Genomic DNA, 19585 nt, shown 5'->3' with positions numbered 1-19585 from the left:
AGGGAGGCAGGGGCAGCTTAACTAACACTGATGAGTCTGGGAGCTTGGGACAGCAGGCCCCAGGGGCCAGGAAAAGACAGGGAAAGAAACCTGCAGGAAGGTTTTCATAGAAGGGATTCAATCCATTTAAGAATTACACACTGAGTGTCTAGAATGTATCCAGTCTTGGGTTGGGGGCAGGGAAATAAGTAAAAGAAAGCCTGCAAGAAGCATTGTTTCAGAGTCTGGCATACAGTAGCTGCTTTGTGAATGCTGTCTCCCTTATGCTCTTCCTGGAAGGATTATTGTTATTGTTTAGCTGCTAAGTGACCCCCGGGACTATAGCCCACCAGGCTCCTCTGTCCATGGGGTTTCCCAGGCAAGAATACTGGAGTGGGTTGCCATTTCCTTCTCCAGGGGATCTTCCTGACCCAAGGATTGAACCCACATCTCCTGCATTGGCAGGCGGATTCTTTACCACCGAGCCACCAGAGAAGGCATCCCAGAAGGATACAAAGATGAGAAACACACAGTTTTGCCCTCAAGGATCTTAAGATCCTGTTAGAGGTCAGGAACCTTGCACACAGTTCCCTAGAGCTCAGGCAAAGCAAGAGAGGCACTGCAGCCCAGGTCCAAAGGTTGTGGGGTTCAAGGGAGGGAGAGAGAGGAAACTGGCTGAGACTTCACAGAAGAAATACCATTTGAGGGTTGACTGTGTATAAGGGAGATGGGAGATGAGGAAGGGGCTGGGGGACAGGACTCGTGGGAAGCTACCAGAAAACTAAGCTGTGAGAAAACACATTCTGGCAGTCCCTAACCTCCAGAGTGAAAGTTCCTGTGCAGATCAGTTGTTTGGAATTTGGAATGCATTTTCCCATGGGAACAAGACCATAAATGGAGGCTAGGTTCCTGGGCCAGAGGATGGAAACAGATTTCCCCCACAATGTTATTCAACTAGATTACTCAGAGCTGGTCCCTAGGTTAGTGTTCAGAGAGACAGGAGTGTTGTGGCCTAACTCCCTTCTGGGGCCCCTGAGCCTGCTATAGGCCAAGGACTTTTTGTCAGAGGTTTGGTATGATTTAGGAGGAGATTAAACCTGAGAAATTGTGTGATTTCCATGGTGGTCTTGCAGCTGAGACTCTATGCTTCCAATGCAGGGGCCCTGGGTTTGATCCCTGGTCTGGGAACTAGATCCCACATTCTGTGACTAAGCCCTGGTGCAGCCAAGGTTGAAAAATAAAAGAAGAAGAAAGAAAGAAAAATTTTAAAAACCTCAGAAATCATAAGGCTAGTTTTTATCATTTTAATTTTTATTTATTTATTTTGGCTGCACTGGGTCTTCAGTCTGCATTGCTGCTTTGGGCTTTTCTCTAGTTGCGGGGTGTGGGGGCTGCTCTCGCTGACGTGTGCAGGCTTCTCATTGCTGTGGCCTCTCCTGTTGTGGAGCACGGGCTTCAGAAGTTGGAGCTTGCTGGCTCAGTTGTTGCGGCTCATGGGCTTAGTTGCTCCCTGGCACGTGGAAATCTTCTGGGATTTGGGATGAAACCTGTGTCCCTGCCTTGGCCAGATGGACTCTCATGCCAGTGTACCACCAGGCTGGTTTTAATTGTATTTAATAACAAAGCTATCCACTGACATACATTTATGATTACATATTAAAGGAATAGCCTGTTTGCAGGACATAGAGATGAAGTAAATTCTAAATTAGTATCAAACCAGCTAGCCAGCTAGGTCTTAGAATTTCACCGTAGCTAAAGCAGTTCTGTTTGATGTAAATGCCTCCTAATCCCTAATCCAATATGACTGGTGTGCTTATAAAAAGGAGGAATTTGGACACAGACACACACAGGGAGAACACGGTGTAAAGATGGAGGCTATGATTGTGGTGATGCCGTAAGCTCAGGAGCTCTAAAGATGGCCAGCAAACCACCAAAATGCGAGCATGCACAAGATTCTCGCTCACAGCCCTCATGAGAGACCAGTCCTGCTGACACTGATCTCAGACTGATCCCACATCCAGAACTGTGAAACAACACCTTTCTGTTATTTAAGTTTGTGGCAATTTGACTCAGCAGCCTTAGAAAATGAACACGGCCATTCTAGTTGCCACAGAAAAGTGACATGCAGCCTAATCCCCCCACCGTTGTGACAGCTGACCTGGCCGGGGATCTCTGCAAAGGCTGACCAGTGCGATCTGCCCTGGACAAGTGCTAGAGCTATGCCCAACGGGTGCTCTCTATACTGGCCACCCAGTCAGATCGTTTTTGTTTTTCTTTTTCAGCTGTGCCGGGTCTTTTTTTTTTTTTTTTTAATGATCTTATTTATCTGGTTTTGGTTTTCAGGTCTTCGTTGCTGTGCTCAGGTTTCTCTCTAGTTGCCAGGAGCGGGGGCTGCTCCCCAGTTGTGGTGCGCAGGCCTCACTGCGGTGGCTTCTCTTGTTGCCAAGCACAGGCCCTAGAGCACAGGCTCAAGAGTTGTGGCGCCCGAGCTTAGCTGTTCCGTGGCATAGGGGATCTTCCCAGATCAGGGACTGAACCTGTGTCTCCTGCAGAGGCAGATGGATTCTTTACCACCGAGCCACCAGGGAAGCCCCGTGCTGGGTCCTTGTTGCAGTGCGCATGCGTCTCTGGTTATGGTGCTTGGGCTTAGCTGACCCACAGCACGTGGGATCTTAGTTCCGGCAGCAGGGATGGAACCTGCATCTCCTGCAGTGGAAAGCAGAGTCCTAACCACTAGTCCATCAAGGAAGTCCCAGATCATGTTTCTTAAAGGGTTTATGGAGAGTGCAAGACTCTCAGAGAAGGGGGACACGGAGTGGTAGAGGAGCTGAGACTAGGAGGTCCATAAGCAGAAGCCATGGAAGGAATAGAAGCAGATCCTTCAAGCAGAGAGGAGCATGGAGCCAGGCATTGGGAGCAGCAACAGTGGCTGAGACTCCAGGGCGAAGCAGAAGCCAAGGCAAGATGCCTGGACCAAGATGCACTTGAGGGCACCCCTTGGAGCAAGGCCAGCACCTCCACTAGCAGAAGCTAGTACCCCACTTCTCCCAGGGGGCCACTAGAGCCACCACCATCCTGAATAATCTACCAGTCTCCTAGACACCTGGCATCCTCACCTTTCTGGTGAAACCTTAAGATAACCTCACCTTTGCCAGGTCAGACACCTGAGCTGGTCTCTTTTCTGCTTCCCTGCAACCTGAGGGGGCCTAACACATTACTACATATTTCCTTGGGGAAATATTAGAAAATATAGACAAGGCAAGATAAGAAAATAAAGATCGCTTCTGACCCCACCACTCAGAAATGACCACTGATAATATTTCAGTATTCTTTCTCAAAGTCTTTTATTCTATGCACATATTTTTACAAAATAGGGTAGCACTACATAACATGACTTTTCTGTAAATAGCTTCAAGCACTTTTCAAAACAAATAGCAATTTGCTGTTATTCCTAAGGAATGTTTCCTCCTGTGGGATGTGTGCTAATCAACCTCCTATTGTTGGAAATTCAGTTTGTTCCCAGTTTTAATGGGCAAACACTTTGATCCTACATTCCTACTTTTAGGAATACATCCCACAAAAGTAAAGCACTGGTTTCTAAGAAGACATTTACAGAGACATTTATTGCCAGATTATTGACAATAGCAATAATCACAAGAAACAACCTGGATGTCCACCAACAGGGGGGTGATTGAATAATTTATGACGCATTTTGTACTATGAAATTTTGGACTGCTATTAGGAACAAGAAGGGTCAATATTATTTGTAAAATATTGGTCATGGTATATTGTTAAGTGAAAAATACATTGTAAGCCAGTTGTACAAGGTGATTTTTGCTTTTGATTAAAATGTTGTAAATGGAAGTGGGGTACTCCTATCTGCATTTTTACAAATTTGCATTTGTATTTCCTTAGGGAAAATAATAGGAAAAAAACTCACCAAACTCTTAATATTGTTCACCTTAGGAGGTGGTGGTAAAGATATTTATTTAGTTACGATAGATATATATTGATTTTGTAACTTGAATAATGTAGTAGAAAACAGTTTAAGAAGTAACAGTAAAGAGAACACCATGCCCTAGAGCAGAGATTGTGGCAAGGGTTTGAATGTTTAATCCTTTTGGAGATGCTTGCAGAAGATAGAATGGGGGAAATAAAAGAGATGAGAGATCCAGCAATATTCCTTATTCCTGCATGACCTTGAGCAAGTCATTCATCTCCCTGGGCCTCAAGTTCCCTGTCTATGAAAATGAGGATGATAACAATCTCTACCCATCAGGGTTGATGTGGGGGCAATGCCAGGAGAGAAAGCAAGTGGGCATTTGTCTTTTTCACACTGTCAATCCAGTTTAACCTATAACTGATACAATTTAAAATAATGTTCAGTAAAAAGGGGGAAAGATCTATTTAACTCCCTCTGAAAGCATATAGGGGCTTCCCAGGTGGCCCAGTGGTAAAGAACTTGCCTACCATCGCAGGAGGCACAGAGATACAGGTTCCATCCCTGGCTCAGGAAAATCCCCTAGAGGAGGAAATGGCAACCCACTCCAGTATTCTTGCCTGGGAAATCGAATGGACAGAGGAGCCTGGCGGGCTACAGTCCATGGGGTTGCAGAGTCGGACAGGACTGAGCGACGGAGCACGCACACAGGAAAGCATGTGAGCTCTGCTTGAGAGGCTGCCCCAGGATAACGCTTCTCGGCTACTCAAGGGTTCATCTCTAAGTGACACGAACACTTTGCGGCATGGTGGAGGTTTCTGGGGATGAGGAGAAGCAGGGGTTACAAAGGGACCATGGGAGTTAGGGACTGCATTCCTTGGGAGCTTGGAGGACTGACTTCTCACCATTAGTAAACAGCTAAGAATTCTCTGGGGAGCTTCCATGAGGAAACTGATATTTTTGGTAAGAAAATAAAAAATAAAGCCTCTAAAGGAACTGTGGCTGTGGAATCGGGGAGGGCGGGGCGGATCTGGTGCAAGACGCTCTCAGAGGCAGGTCCCCTTGGGATCACGGAATGATTCTTGCTGCAGTTCCCACCCTGGCCTCAGGGTGGCACTGCTTCCTCTTCAACAATTGTCATTTCTCCCTGCCATGCTGTAAGCTGCGATATCCACTGGGGCTTTCCAAGACAGCTGTAAACGATGAAGAATAACAAAAGAAAAATTGTCTCAGAGGGCACTGTGTTAGAACTCTAGCTTGCCAGGTCTAGCTAGGTTCCCTTCAGCTCACAGGCCCTGTGCATCAGTGACCCTAGACCTACAACCCCCTATTTTCTTTCCCACTTCCATTTTCAGGTGCTAATATTATACATCCTCCGCAAAAGGATGAATGGAGGTCTTGGTATCGGTTAGGCAGGAATTCTGGGGTCTGGTTCCCAGAGTCTAGTCTGAGAGTGTGTATCAGCAGGGCTGCTGTAACAAAGCACCACATACTGGGTGGCTTCAAATAATAGAAACGTATTGTCTCAGTTCTGGAGGCTTGAAGTCCAAAATCAAGGTTATCAGCAGGGCCACACTCCATCCAAAACCTGTACAGGAGAATCCTTCCTGGTCTTTCCCTAGTTTCTGGGGGTTTGCAGGAATCCTTGTCGTATATTGTACCACTCCGGGCTCTACTCCATCTTTTCATGGCCTTCTCCCCCCATGTGTCTCTGTCTCATGTTAACTAATTACAACTGCAACAACTCTATTTCCAAATAAAGTCACAGTCTGAAGTACTGGGAGTTAGGATTTCAACATATCTTTGGGGGCAACTCAGTTCAACCCATGGGTTTCCCGGTGGCTTCGTGGTAAAGAATCTGCCTGTCAGTGCAGGAGCCAGAGGTTTGATCCCTGGGTTGGAAAGATCCCCTGGAGAAGGAAATGGCAACCCACTCCAGTATCCTTGCCTGGGAAATCCCATGGACAGAGGAGCCTGGTGGGCTTCTCTCTGCCCTCGATAGTATCTCAATAAAGCAGTAGCCCAGCCTTCTTGTGAAGGATGGAAACCTACAGTAATATGGGATAGGAGCTGTTCCTCCAGGAGCAGAGTGCCCTTCCTCTCTCCAGAGACAGATAATTCTGCCTTAATGCAATTCTTCATCTGCTCTGTCTCCAGCTGCTGGGAAAGCAGGCTCCCGTAGCAGCCCCGGTGAGAGATAAGGGCTCTTTGCCTGAAATGAAAAATTCATGAAGGAAGACTAGGGATCAGGCACTAGGAAAGCCGCCAAGTAGCTGTGCTCTAGGGACGTGGCAAGAAGCTGGAAAAGCCAAATGGAAATTTTCTTTCCTCTCCAGCACCTCCCTCAGGCTCCCCTTCCATGTTCAGCAGGGCTCCTTTCGCCCAGGTACCCGCCCACACCTACGCAGTCTCATTTGAGACTCCAGGCCAGTGCTGGCAGTGCCCTTGTGCCAGGGCATTCAGGAAGAGGGGTACTGCTCTGTACCCAGACCAGGTATCCACCACCAGCCTTAGTAAAATGTGTGCTATTGCTAGAGCAAGCTGGCACAGTCCTGACCACCTGCCGCCCCCAAAACTGGAGAAGCCCCAAACTGGCTACTATTTGCCCCTGGAGGTACCCCTGTCTCCAGAATACTTCCTATTCCAATTCCCTGACCCACAAATCTAACCAAAATTCATAAGACTGATCAGATGATCGTACTTACAACTTGAAGAGGAAACCTTGGGTCTGTTGTCACCATGCTGGGCAGGCAATGGTTTATAGAGCTATTAAAGTGGAGACTTCCCTGGTGGTCCACTGGCTAAGACTCTGTACTCCCAGTGCACTGGACCCGGGTTTGATCCCTGGTCAGTGAATTAGATCCCACATGCCACAACTAAGAGTTTGCAAGCTACAATTAAAGATGTGCTGTAACTAAAACTTAGTGAGGCCAAATAAATAATAAATAAAAACCTTTTAAAAATAAAATAACTGAGTTAACGCATTTTTTTTTAAAAAGATAGAGTTAAAGGGGAAAACACAGTTTTAACAAAGAGTTATGGGGGAAAAAACCTCGAACCCTAAGAGTTGAAGAATTTGACTTTAATGAAATGATGGGTTAAGAAGTATGACTGGCCAGCCTGTGAGATGCAAGATGGACAGGAGTTACAGACACCAGTGCAAAGACAGTGAGTACTGGGGTGGGGAGGGGAGTGGGCGACTCCCCAGAAATCAGGTAGGGGGACAGGCTGCCGTCACAGGAGGGAATCAGCCACCAGTCTCACTGAGAAATGGGGAGCTTGAGTCTCCTGCTGCAGAGCTGCCATCTTCCTCCTAGTCACTGGTGCTGCAGGAAAATCGCACTCCACAATCCCTGCCCATGCCAGCTGGGCTGTCAGGAACACGCCTTCCTCCACGAGCCTGGGGGGCCTCGCAAGCGCCCAGGGCCTTGGCTCCTGATTCCTGGTTCTTTCAGGCCTTTCCTATTCACAGAGGGACCCGGGCTCAGACAGCTGCCTCTCCGTGAATAGCAACCCTTGTGCCTGCTTCCCTGAGATCCTGAGAACCAGCCCAGGCCTGTCTGCCAACACCAGCTCCCCAGAACAAAGGATGTGTTCTGCCCTGCCCTCCATATTCCATCTCCATCAGGCAGAGCACAGATCAGCTTATCTGCGCCCACCTAGCATAAACAGGGGCCCCTCACAAGACATCAGCAGAAAGACAAGGCCCAAGTCAGATTCTCGGTGGACCACCCTCATATAAGAGGTTGGCCCAAAAGTTAGTTTGGATTTTTTATACAATGTTATAGAAAAGCCTGAACAAACTTTTTGGCCAGCTCAATACTGGAGAACCTAGCCATTCAAACTAGAACACCAAGTCTGAGCGTAATTTAGTTATTTCTTTTCCTGTGTGTGGAAAGTCTTTTGGAGTTTTTTCCTACAGGTTATAAAAGTGATTTGTACTCCCATGGAACACTTGAAAAGTCTAAGTATAAAGACAAACAGGGAGAAAAAAAATGTACCTAGAATCTTACCACCCAGAGGCAAACTATTAATATTTTGGCATATTTCTTTTCTATTTTGGTTCCATGACTTTTATATTTCACTTGAAATCATACCAAATACATAATTTTGATCCAGTATTTTCCCCATAGCAGTAATGATACTCCACAAATTTATTCATGGCTGCATAACTGTCCACAATATACACTGGCTGTAATTTGCTTCATTTGATCAATCTTCTGCTCTTAGACATCTAGGCTACGTCTGCTCTTTTGCCGACTTAAATTACGTGATTCCTATTTCTGCATTAATTTCTGTCCTTTCATTTTGGAGTATTTCCTTAAGATAGAGTCTCAGAAATGGAATTGTAAATTCAGAGTTCCAAAGGCTACAAAATATTTTCAGAATCTTCTTTCAAAGGGTCAAATGGCTTTTCTGGAAGCCTGTCCATCCCATTAGTTTATGAAAAGTCTGTCTCTGCAAGACAATTCTAAGCTCCACCAGGTCCTAAGGCCAAAGCTACATGGGGTGAGGGGGACATGACTGAGCTTGAGGTGAAGGAAGAGTAGACCCAGCCAAGAGGAGCCGGAATGCAGAACTAGGAAGGCTGAGGCTCACAGAAAGCACCAAAATTTGAGGACACTTTAAAAAAAAATAATTTTATTCATTTATTTGTTGTTCTGGGTCTTTGCTGCTGCTTGGGCTTTCTCTAGTTGTGGTGCATGTGCTTCTCATTGCGGTGGCTTCTCTCGTTGCAGAGCACAGGCTCTAGGGCGCAAGCTCAGTAGTGATGGCACATGGGCTTAGCAGTTCCGTGGCACATGGAATCTTCCCAGATCAGGGATTGAACTCGTGTCTCCTGCACTGGCAGGCGGATCCTTTTACCTCTGAGCCACCAGGGAAGCCCCTTGAGGACACTTTTAAGACATGAATTCTGGAGGACACAGCCTCTCTCTGAGAAAGAGAGACACCTCTGGACCCCATGACTGAAAGGAAAGACAACCAGAATCCTGTGGCCAGGCTAAGATCTGAGAAAAAGCACAGGGTGTGATGGAGAAGGGGGTTTAGGGTCCCAGAGTTCTTGTTCATTTCAAAATACTAAGGTCAGTCAATCGGGGATGATGTGCACTAGGGGTTTGTCTGGAAGGAGTTCAGGACTTGATCTTAAAGAAAAGAAATTTAGGAACGGCTAAGGGGAGTTGGTCCTAAAGCTGGCAAAGAGAGGATAAGCGTAGTTTCAGATGCTCTAGTGTGAAATAGGTATGAATACGTCAGAGAGGAAATCTAAAGCTGGCTCATCTCACCTTATTGATTTCTACTGTTGCCCGAATGAGTCACTTTTATTGGAGACGAATAATTTCCTTTTAATTTTTTTATGTTGCCTGTTTGACTCTGTCGTCTCTTTAATCAATCACAGTTGCTGCTTCTTTTAAAAAATTTATTGAATTGAAGTTAGTTGATTTATGATGTATTAATTTCTGCTGTACAGCAAAGTAATTCAATTATCTGCATGTATACATTCATTTTCATACTCTTTTCCATTATGGTTTATCACAAGATACTGTATACAAGTCCCTGTGCTGTACAAGAGGACCTTGCTGTGTATCCATCCTACATGTGCTAGCCTGTATCTGCTAATTCCCGACTCCCACTCCATCCCTCCCCCACTCCCACTCCCCCTCAGCAGCCGGTCTATTCTCTGTATCTGTGAGTCTGTTTCTATTTTGTAGATAAGTTCATTTGTGAGCGTATAAGTGATAGCATATGGTGTTTGCCTTTCTCTTTCTGACTGACTTCTTGCAGTCTCCCCACTGGCATTGTTTCGTTCTTTTTATGGCTGAGTAGTATTCCATATGCACCACATCTTCTTTACTCCCTCATCTGTCCATGGGCATTTAGGTTGCTTCCATGTCTTGGCTATTGTGATTAGTGCTGCTATGAACATAAGAATGCATTATCTTTTTGAATTATAATTTTGCCCAGATATATACCCAGGACTGGGAGTGCTGGATCATATAACAACACTATTTTCAGTTTTTTTAAGAACCTCTATGCTCAAACTACCACACAATTGCACTCATCTCACATGCTAGTAAAGTAATGCTCAACATTCTCCAAGCCAGACTTCAGCAATACGTGAACTGTGAACTCACTCATGTTCAAGCTGGTTTTAGAAAAGGCAGAGGAACCAGAGATCAAATTGCCAACATCCGCTGGATCATGGAAAAAGCAAGAGAGTTCCAGAAAAACATCTGTTTCTGCTTTATTGACTATGCCAAAGCCTTTAACTGTGTGGATCACAATAAACTGTGGAAAATTCTGAAAGAGATGGGAATACCAGACCACCTGACCTGCCTCTTGAGAGATCTGTATGCAGATCAGGAAGCAGCAGTTAGAACTGGACATGGAACAGACTGGTTCCAAATAGGAAAAGGAGTATGTCAAGGCTGTATACTGTCACCTTGCTTATTTAACTTCTATTCAGAGTACATCATGAGAAATGCTGGACTGGAAGAAACACAAGCTGGAATCAAGATTGCTGGGAGAAATATCAATAACCTCAGATATGCAGATGACACCACCCTTATGGCAGAAAGTGAAGAGGAGCTCAAAAGCCTCTTGATGAAAGTGAAAGTGGAGAGTGAAAAAGTTGGCTTAAAGCTCAACATTCAGAAAATGAAGATCATGGCATCTGGTCCCATCACTTCATGGGAAATAGATGGGGAAACAATGGAAACAGTGGCTGACTTTATTTTTTGGGGCTCCAAAATCACTGCAGATGGTGACTGCAGCCATGAAATTAAAAGACGCTTACTCCTTGGAAGAAAAGTTATGACCAACCTAGATAGCATATTCATTACTTTGCTGACCAAGGTCCGTCTAGTCATGGCTATGGTTTTTCCAGTGGTCATGTATGGATGTGAGAGTTGGACTGTGAAGAAGGCTGAGCGCCGAAGAATTGATGCTTTTGAACTGTGGTGTTGGAGAAGACTCTTGAGAATCCCTTGGCCTGCAAGGAGATCCAACCAGTCCATTCTGAAGATCAGCCCTGGGATTTCTTTGGAAGGAATGATGCTAAAGCTGAAACTCCAGTACTTTGGCCACCTCATGCGAAGAGTTGACCCATTGGAAAAGACTCTGATGCTGGGAGGGATTGGGGGCAGGAGGAGAAGGGGACGACCGAGGATGAGATGGCTGGATGGCATCACTGACTCGATGGACGTGAATCTGAGTGAAGTCTGGGAGTTGGTGATGGACAGGGAGGCCTGGCGTGCTGCGATTCATGGGGTCACAAAGAGTCGGACACGACTGAGTGACTGAACTGAACTGAACTGATACTGTTTTCCATAGTGGCTGTGCCAATTTACACTCCCACCAACAGGGTAGGAGGATTCCCTTTTCTCCACACCCTTTCCAGTATTTAAATTACAGCCATTCTGATTGGTGTGAGGTGGTACCTCATTGTAGTCTTTATTTTCATTTCTAAAGTAAAAAGCAATATTGAGCATCTTTTCATGTGCCTGTTGGTCATCTGGATATCTTCTTTGGAGAAACTTCTATTTAGATATTCTGCCCATTTTTCAGTTGGGTTGTTTGGGGGAGGTCTTTTGTTGTTATTGAGTTGTGTGAGCTCTTAATGTATTTTTGAAAATTAAGCTCTTCTTGTAAGATATTAATGATGCAAATACAATGATACAAACGATGCAAATGCAAATTCACATCATTTGCAAATACTTTCTCCCAGCCTGTAGGTTCTTTTTGTTTCATTTTTGGTTTCCTTTGATGTACAAAGGCTTGTAAGTTTGATTAGGTCCCTTTTGTCCGTTTTTGCTTTCATTTCTATAGCCTTGGAAGACTGACCAAGAAATATTGGTGTGAGTTATGTCCGAAAATGTTTTACCTATATTCATCTCTAAGAGTTTTATGGTGTCATGTCTTATATTTAAGTCATTTTGAGTTTATATTTGTACATGATGTGAGGATGTGTTCTAAATTCATTGGTTTACATGTGGCTGTCCAATTTTCCTACCACCACTTGTTGAAGAGATTGTCTTTTCTCTATCGTATATTCTTGCCTCCTTTGTTGAAGATTAATTGACCGTATTTTCTTTATTTCTGGGCTCTCTATTCTGTTCCAACGGTCCATACATCTGTTTTGTGCCAGTACCATCCTCTTTTGATTACTATAGCTTTGTAGTATTGTTTGAAATCTGGGAGGGTTATACCTTCTGCTTTGCCCTTTTCCTCAAGATTGTCTTGGCAACAATTGCCACTTTTGATACAACATGGAATTCCTTTCTTTTAAATCAGGTTTATTGTGTTCTGACTACACATACAAAATTTACTTGGAGTAAAAAAACTATAGTATATAGAAAAGCATGAAGTATAAGCAAGAAAATAAAGATCATCTGTAACCTGAACACCAAAAGATAACCACTGTAGACATATTGATATAATTCCTGTCAGATTTTCCCCTATACATGTTCCCTCTCTTTCCCTCTCTCTTTCTCTGTCTTACAAAAACACACACAGAGGTTATTGTATTATATATTAACATATAGCCATTTCTTTTCATGATAAAATAAACATAAATTTACCATTTTAACCATTTTTAACCACACAGTTCTGTAGCATTAGACACAGTCACATTGTTGTGCAACTATTACCACCGTTTATCTCTAGAACTTTCTCATCTTCTCCAACTGAATTCTAGACACGTTAACATTAACCCCCCAATCCCCTCCACCACAAACCCCAGCCTCTGGAACCACCATGCTTTCTGTCTATGAATTTGACTTCTCTAAATATCTCATGAGAATGGAGTCTTACAGTATTTGTTCTTCTGTGACTGGTTTATTTCACTGAGCAGAGTATCTTCCAGGTTTATCTATCATAGTGCATGTCGGAGTTTCCTTCTTTTTAAGGTTGAATAATGTTCCGTTATATACCAAATCTTATAGACTCATTCATCTGTCAGTAGACACTTGGCATATATAGTTTAAGCTTCTGGGCGGCATGTGGGATCAAACCCATACCCCCTGCCCCAAAGTTCAGAATGTTATCCACTGGACTGCCAAGGAAGTCCTAAGTTAGCTTGCTCATTTAATATATCATGGATATGATTTCATTTCAATAAGGTAAGATTATATTATTATTTTAATGGCTTGTTCATATTTCATTAAGTGGATATTTTATGTTAACTGGACTGCTGACACAAAACTTGATTTTGTTTCCAAATATGTACTTCATAAACCTCTTAGTGATGAACACTCTTTACAAATTTTTACTGATAAATATATCACACATGAGAGGATATGAGATATATATACATATATAAATAAAGCTTAAAAGATATTAATAAAATGAACTCACTTGGTGCTTAAGAAATAGAGCATTATCAGAACCTTAGAAGCCCTCTGGAGGCCCTGCCCAGAAGGGCTTATCAGTCTGTCATCCTCCTAGAGGTACTCCTATCCTGAATTTACATTAATCATTCCCATGCTTTTCTCTATAATTTTATTATAAGTATGTATCCTCCATGCCCCAAAACTAGTACCTAAATATAAGCCTACAGGATTAAAGAAAGAAAAAGAGCGCTACAGGTATCTGGATTCCTGGCCTTCCTTTCTGGACCAGGGACCCTGACTTACTGAGCTCTACAGTCAAGCTTGAAGCTTAGTTGCTTAGTCGTGTCCGACTCTTTACGATCTCATAGACAGTAGCCTGCCCGGCTCCTCCGTCCATGGAATTCTCCAGGCAAGAATACTAGAGTGGGTTGCCATGCCCTTCTCCAGAGGGTCTTCCCGACCCAGAGATTGGACCCGGGTCTCCTGCATTGCAGGCAGGTTCTTTACCAACTGAGCCATTAGGAGCTGACCAGCAATTGTTTGATGAATTAATGAATGAATTTGTGAATGAATGATTGAGTGAAAGAACCTGGGTTCAGTGGAACTCTTGCCATAAATATTGAATAAACTTCTACTTCCTTTACCAAGGAATAAGGGAGAATTTCTTTTGCAAAGACTATGAGCCTAGACTTCTTCCCCTGCAGGACCTTTCCTGTCAGGACCCCTCCATGTCATTCTGTGGACCACCTACCATCTAACATGCACAAACTCACTTAAAAGAGCCTGTGGAGAGATTTTTAAATAGTAGATCACTGAAACAGTTTTAAAATGTGTTTTTTTTAAAAACTGTTCGAAGTTATCTGTTGTTACATAACAAACTCAATGTCCTCCAGACAAGCATTATTATGTTTTATGAACTCTGGGTCAGAAAATGAGACAGGATCTAACAGGGGTAGCTTATCTATGCTCTCTGATGTCTGGAGTCTTACCTGGGAAGACTTAAAGGCTGTGATGGTTGGGGGCTGGGGTCATGTGGAGGCATTTTTACTCATATCTGGTTGTTTGATGCTGGCTGTTGTCTGGAACCTCAGCTGAGCTGTCAGCCCAAACACCTACACATGGTCTCTTCACATGGACTAGTGTGGGTTTCCTCAAACTAGCATGTAGCTGGGATGCAAGAGAAAGTGTCCAAGAAGGCAAAGTACAGTGTGTGCTGCTTTCATAATTCAGCCTTAGAAGTTACAGAGCCTCAGGACTTCCTTGGGTTGTCCAGTGATTAAGACTCCGTGCTTCCACTGCACGGGGTACAGGTTTGGTCCCTGGTTGAGGAACTAAGATCACTTAGATCTTGGTAACAAACATCACCTAGATCTCATTGACTTAATACTACAAACATACTACATATATGTTGAGAGTTGGCTGCAACTTTGCTGTGGGATCTAGGCTGAAAAAGCAATTTCTACCTGGAACATCACTAGCCTAGTGGCAGAAGGAAAAAAGAAAATGGTGGGCCATGAGCAGGCTCTTCAAACTCTCGCTCAGAAGCAACATCTGGCTGTTCTACTCACATTTTATTGGCCAAAGAAAGTCAGGTGCCCAAGCCTAAGGTCAATGGGGTTGAAAATACAATCCTCAAGTAGATAGGGACCCCAAAGGGAGTAGCCATAGAGGAGCAACAGACATTTTGGATAATAATACAATCCACCCCAGTATTCCCCATTGGTCACAAATATTTATTTCCCTGGTTTTTTGCAAAATAAATTCATTCGTCTCACAGGCAACAACCTAAATTCCCATCTAAACAAGGCACCAGACTTTAAATCAAGGATTTCATGAGTGTTGCTATTGTGGTTGGCCAAAAAGTTCATTTAGGTTTTCCCATAAAAACTCAAATGAAATTTTTGGCCAACCCAATACATCAGGTCTAGATGTAGCTCCAATTGATCAGGAGATCTAGACCATAAAAAACAAGTTATCATCCCTCTATACACCCAATGGACAAACGAAGAACAGAGATTGGACAATCCCAGTAAATATTTCATTTAGAAAGGAAAGAATGGTAGTCACTGGTCTATAGAAATCTTGAAATTCTGCTGGGCTGACATGGAACCCTAGGTAAAGGGAATGTTTCTTGATTAGGTCTTAGTTCTGCTCTCAGGGGAAGTGGGGATTCATCAGGCCATTGTCCTTCATAGTTCTTGCCTCTGCCATCTTGGAGGTTCTTCTTAGAGAGGGCATATGCCCTCCTGGAGCTTGTGAGGTTTTCAACTTGCTTTCTGTGGTAGACTGTATAAATATTCAGAATAGTCATTCCCTCCTCTATGGGTCCCTGGCTACTGGAGGCTTTGTAAATGTTCACCCCATTGATGACAAACTTGGTCATGTGACCTTTTTTGGCCAGTGGAATGTGAACACCAGTAAATGTGCCACTTTCAAATAGAAGCTTTACCAGGGTGACTAACTATTTCGATTTGCCCAGAACCATTGTGGTTTTGGCACTGAAGCTCTGTGTTCCAGGAAACCCCCCCATCTGGGCAAAGTGGGATATTTGATCACTGTAGCTTTACAAATAACTACCTGACCAACCACTTCCTTTTTTTCCTTTTCTTGAAACCACAAATATCCTCATGAGAAGGTTCCCATGAGACTTGATCACAGAATGAAAAGGAGATGCAGCTGATGTCTATGGACATGCAACATGAACAAGAAAGAAATTTGTGTGGTTGTGAGCTGTGGCTATGTGACAGCTGTTTCTCACTGCAGCCTCAGGCATATCTTAGCTTAAGCAAACTGAGATAACTGATGATGGGGTTTCTGACATCCAGCCATTCATTCATCCACTTCTTGTCGATGTCCTGGCGGACTCTGTCTCTTCCTCCTCTCCCTAAAGTTATGCCAAATTTTTTCTTGAAACTCTGCTACTGTTGTGAGTAGGGTTGCCAAACAAAATACAGAATGCCCAATTCAATCTGAACTTCAGGTAAACAATAATTTCTAAACAATTTTGACTGAATTTAAATTGATCAAAATAAAATTTTTTTCCTAGTAAATTCACTAAATTAAAATTTTTTACTATTGAAAATAATTTTAATTACATAATACACGCAATATTTGGGACACACTTATACTAAAAGTTGTATTTACTCTTTATCTGAAATTCAAGTTGAACTGGGCATTCTATAATTTCATCTGCTAAATCTGGCAACCTCGTTGTGAGGAAAACCTCTTCGGAGGTACCTGGGAACAAGGAGTATACTCAGAAATTCTTCTTTTCTTCAGGGAGGCAGCATTGTAGAGGAGAGTGGTCATCAAATTTAACTGATCATCACACTTATGGGGAGCTTTAAAAAAAGGAGCTAGGTATGACCTCAGACCTAATGAGCTAGAAAGTTGGGATACCTAGGGAATTTATACTTTTAAAAAACAAAGAAACAAAACTCCCTATTTAATTCTGACTGTCAACCAGGTTTGGGATCTACTGATCTCAAATTTTAAAGCATACACAGGGGCTTCCTCGGTGGTTCAGTGGTTAAGATTCTGCCCACCAATGCAGGGGATACAGGGTTGGTGTTCTATCCCTGATATGGGAGGATTCCACACTCCACAATGCCGTGGGGCAACTAAGCCCAGGTGCCATCACTACTGAGCCCAAATGCTGCCGCTACTGAAGGCTGCGTGCCCTAGAGCCCGTGCTCCACAACCAGAGAAGCTGTCACACTGAGAAGCCTGAGCATAGCAACTAAAGAAAGCCCGTGAGCAGCAATGAAGGCCCAAAAATAACTTTAGATGAATAAGTGACTAATAAAATAAATAAATAAAAATAGAGCACATGCAAAAAAGACGGGAACGTGCCAAAACCAGAGACTGGATCAGTGGGTCTAGGGTAGGACCTGAGGCCCCACATTTCTAACACATTCCCAGAAGATGCTGACGCTGTGCACGTGTAGGTCACAACTTCGCTTTGAGTAGCAAGGCTTTGGGGGCTTCCCTGATGGCTCAGTGTTAAAGAACCTGTCTGCCAGTGTAGGAGATGTAAGAGATGTGGGTTCGATCCCTGGGTCGGGAAGATTTCGCAGGAGAAGGGCATGGCAACCCACTTCAGTATTCTTGCCTGGAGAATCCCCATGGACAGAGGAGCCTGGCAGGTTATAGTCCATGGGGTCACAAAGAGTCAGACACAACTGAGCGACTTACCACTCAGGCAAGTAAGCAGTGGTTGTCCCATTGGACTGTGCACCAGAGCTACGAGAGGGCTGGCTTTACCAGATTGCTAAGCCTCCACCCCCAGAGTTTCTGATTTAGTAGGTTAACAGGTAAGTAGGGCCCCCACTTTCTAGAAGAGTTTCGGGGGCCTCACACTGAGAATTGCTGCCCTAGGGGAAAGCATTCTGGCTTTGGAATCAGGCTGACCAGAGTCGAATTCCATCCCCGCAAGTGAACCACCTCCAGCAAATTCCTTACATGGTACTCCACTCTGACTATACATTAGAGTCAGGGAGCTTAAAAAATTTCAACACCAATGTCTTATCCCAGATCAAATGAAATCAGAGAAGCTGGAATACCTAGAGTCACAGTTTAGGTGATTCTAATGTATAGCAAGAGTGGAGAGTCACTGAGATGCTTTGAGCCAGGCATCCCCAACCTCCAGGATCTCATACCTGGTGATCTGAGATGGAGCTAATGTAATAATAATAGAGTGAACAATAAAGGTGATGTGCTTGAATCATCCTGAAACCATCCCTCCCACCCCCAGTCCATGGAAAAAATATTTTCCATGAAACCAGTCCCTGGTGCCAAAAAGACTGGGGATCGCCGCTTTGAATCATGCTCCTCATCTGAGAATGAAGAGTATGTGGGGATTAAGTGAAATTAAAATGTAAAGGACCTGGTACAAGGGAGGTATTACAAGCAGTTGCTATTACTTGTTCTTTCTCTATTGATTTCTTCCTTCCCTTCCACCTTAGAGGAAGGATTATCTCCAGGCTTGTGCAAGATCCATCTGGTCTGCTTTCTTTTCCCGCCTTTGATGCTTTGCTTCTGTCATTCAGTTCAGTTCATTTCAGTTGCTCAGTTGTGTCCGACTCTTTGTGACCCCACGAACCACAGCACGCCAGGCCTCCCTGTCCATCACCAACTCCCAGAGTCCACCCAAACCCATTTCCATCGAGTCGATGATGCCATTCAGCCATCTCATGCTCTGTCATCCCCTTCTCCTCCTGCCCTCAATCTTTCCCAGCATCAAGGTCCTTTCCAATGAGTCATCTCTTCGCAATCAGGTGGCCAAAGTATTGGAGTTTCAGCTTCAGCATCAGTCCTCCCAGTGAACACCCAGGACTGATCTCCTTTAGGATGGCTTCTGTCATTGACCCCACTCAAAAGCATCTTTTTTTTTTTTTTAATTTTTGGCCTCACTGCACAGCATGGGAGACCTTAGTTTCCCAACCAGGAATCAAACTTGCACCCCTGCATTAGAAGGTGGAGTCTTAAACTCTGGACCCCTAGGGAAGTCCCTCACCAGCATCTGAAGTCTATTTCCCATGGGCTTTCCCTATGTCTTTTAAAGTCCTCTGAACACCCTCATCACTCAATCTTGCTGCCATCCTGTTTCCTACCCTTTCTCATGAATGTACTTCTCAAGCATGTGGCTACAGCTGGACCAATTCCTAGGTTCTCCTTAACCCCTGGGGAGGAGGAACTCATTCTCTCCATCCCTGACCCTAAATTTGACCATGTAGACATCCAAAGATTATCAAAAGCATTTGAATGGTCAACCCCGAAGGCCTTTTCTCAGTAATCATTCTCCTTTAATTCAATTGAACAAACATATTTAGTACCTTCTGTCATTGGGGTTCAAAGATGAATAAGTCATCATTCTTGCCCTCAAGGTGTGACTATAGAAGTAGCTATTGATGTGAATAGGTCAATAGTATTGATGAGATAAGAACTATGATATAAAGTGTGAACTGTGAGGATTCTTGACCTCAGCACTCAAACTTAGTTCAGGGTCTTGAACATAAATTTTTTTTAATGAATGAATGAATGATTGAATGAATGCATGAACTCCACAGGAAGGTGAGAGAAGGCTTTATGAATGAAGTGACCTCTAAGCAGTGTCCCAAAGGATGAATAAGATTTTCCAGGTGGAGAAGGGTGTAGTTCGGTATTCCAGCTGGGGTCAAAGGTGTGGGAGCAAGAAATAGCATGGCACATTCCAGATACAGCGATGATGTAACTGGGTGACATGGAGCTATGGAGGGGAATGGGAGGAGGAAAGGCTTGGGGTGGAAGGTGGTTAGGAGGTGGAGGTGCAAAGAGATGCTGAGAAAAACCTCCTGTG

The sequence above is a fragment of the Oryx dammah genome, unplaced genomic scaffold (genome assembly GCF_014754425.2).
Source record: "Oryx dammah isolate SB20612 unplaced genomic scaffold, SCBI_Odam_1.1 HiC_scaffold_16, whole genome shotgun sequence".
Classification (NCBI taxonomy): domain Eukaryota; kingdom Metazoa; phylum Chordata; class Mammalia; order Artiodactyla; family Bovidae; genus Oryx; species Oryx dammah.
Note: the sequence above shows the minus strand (reverse complement) of the source record.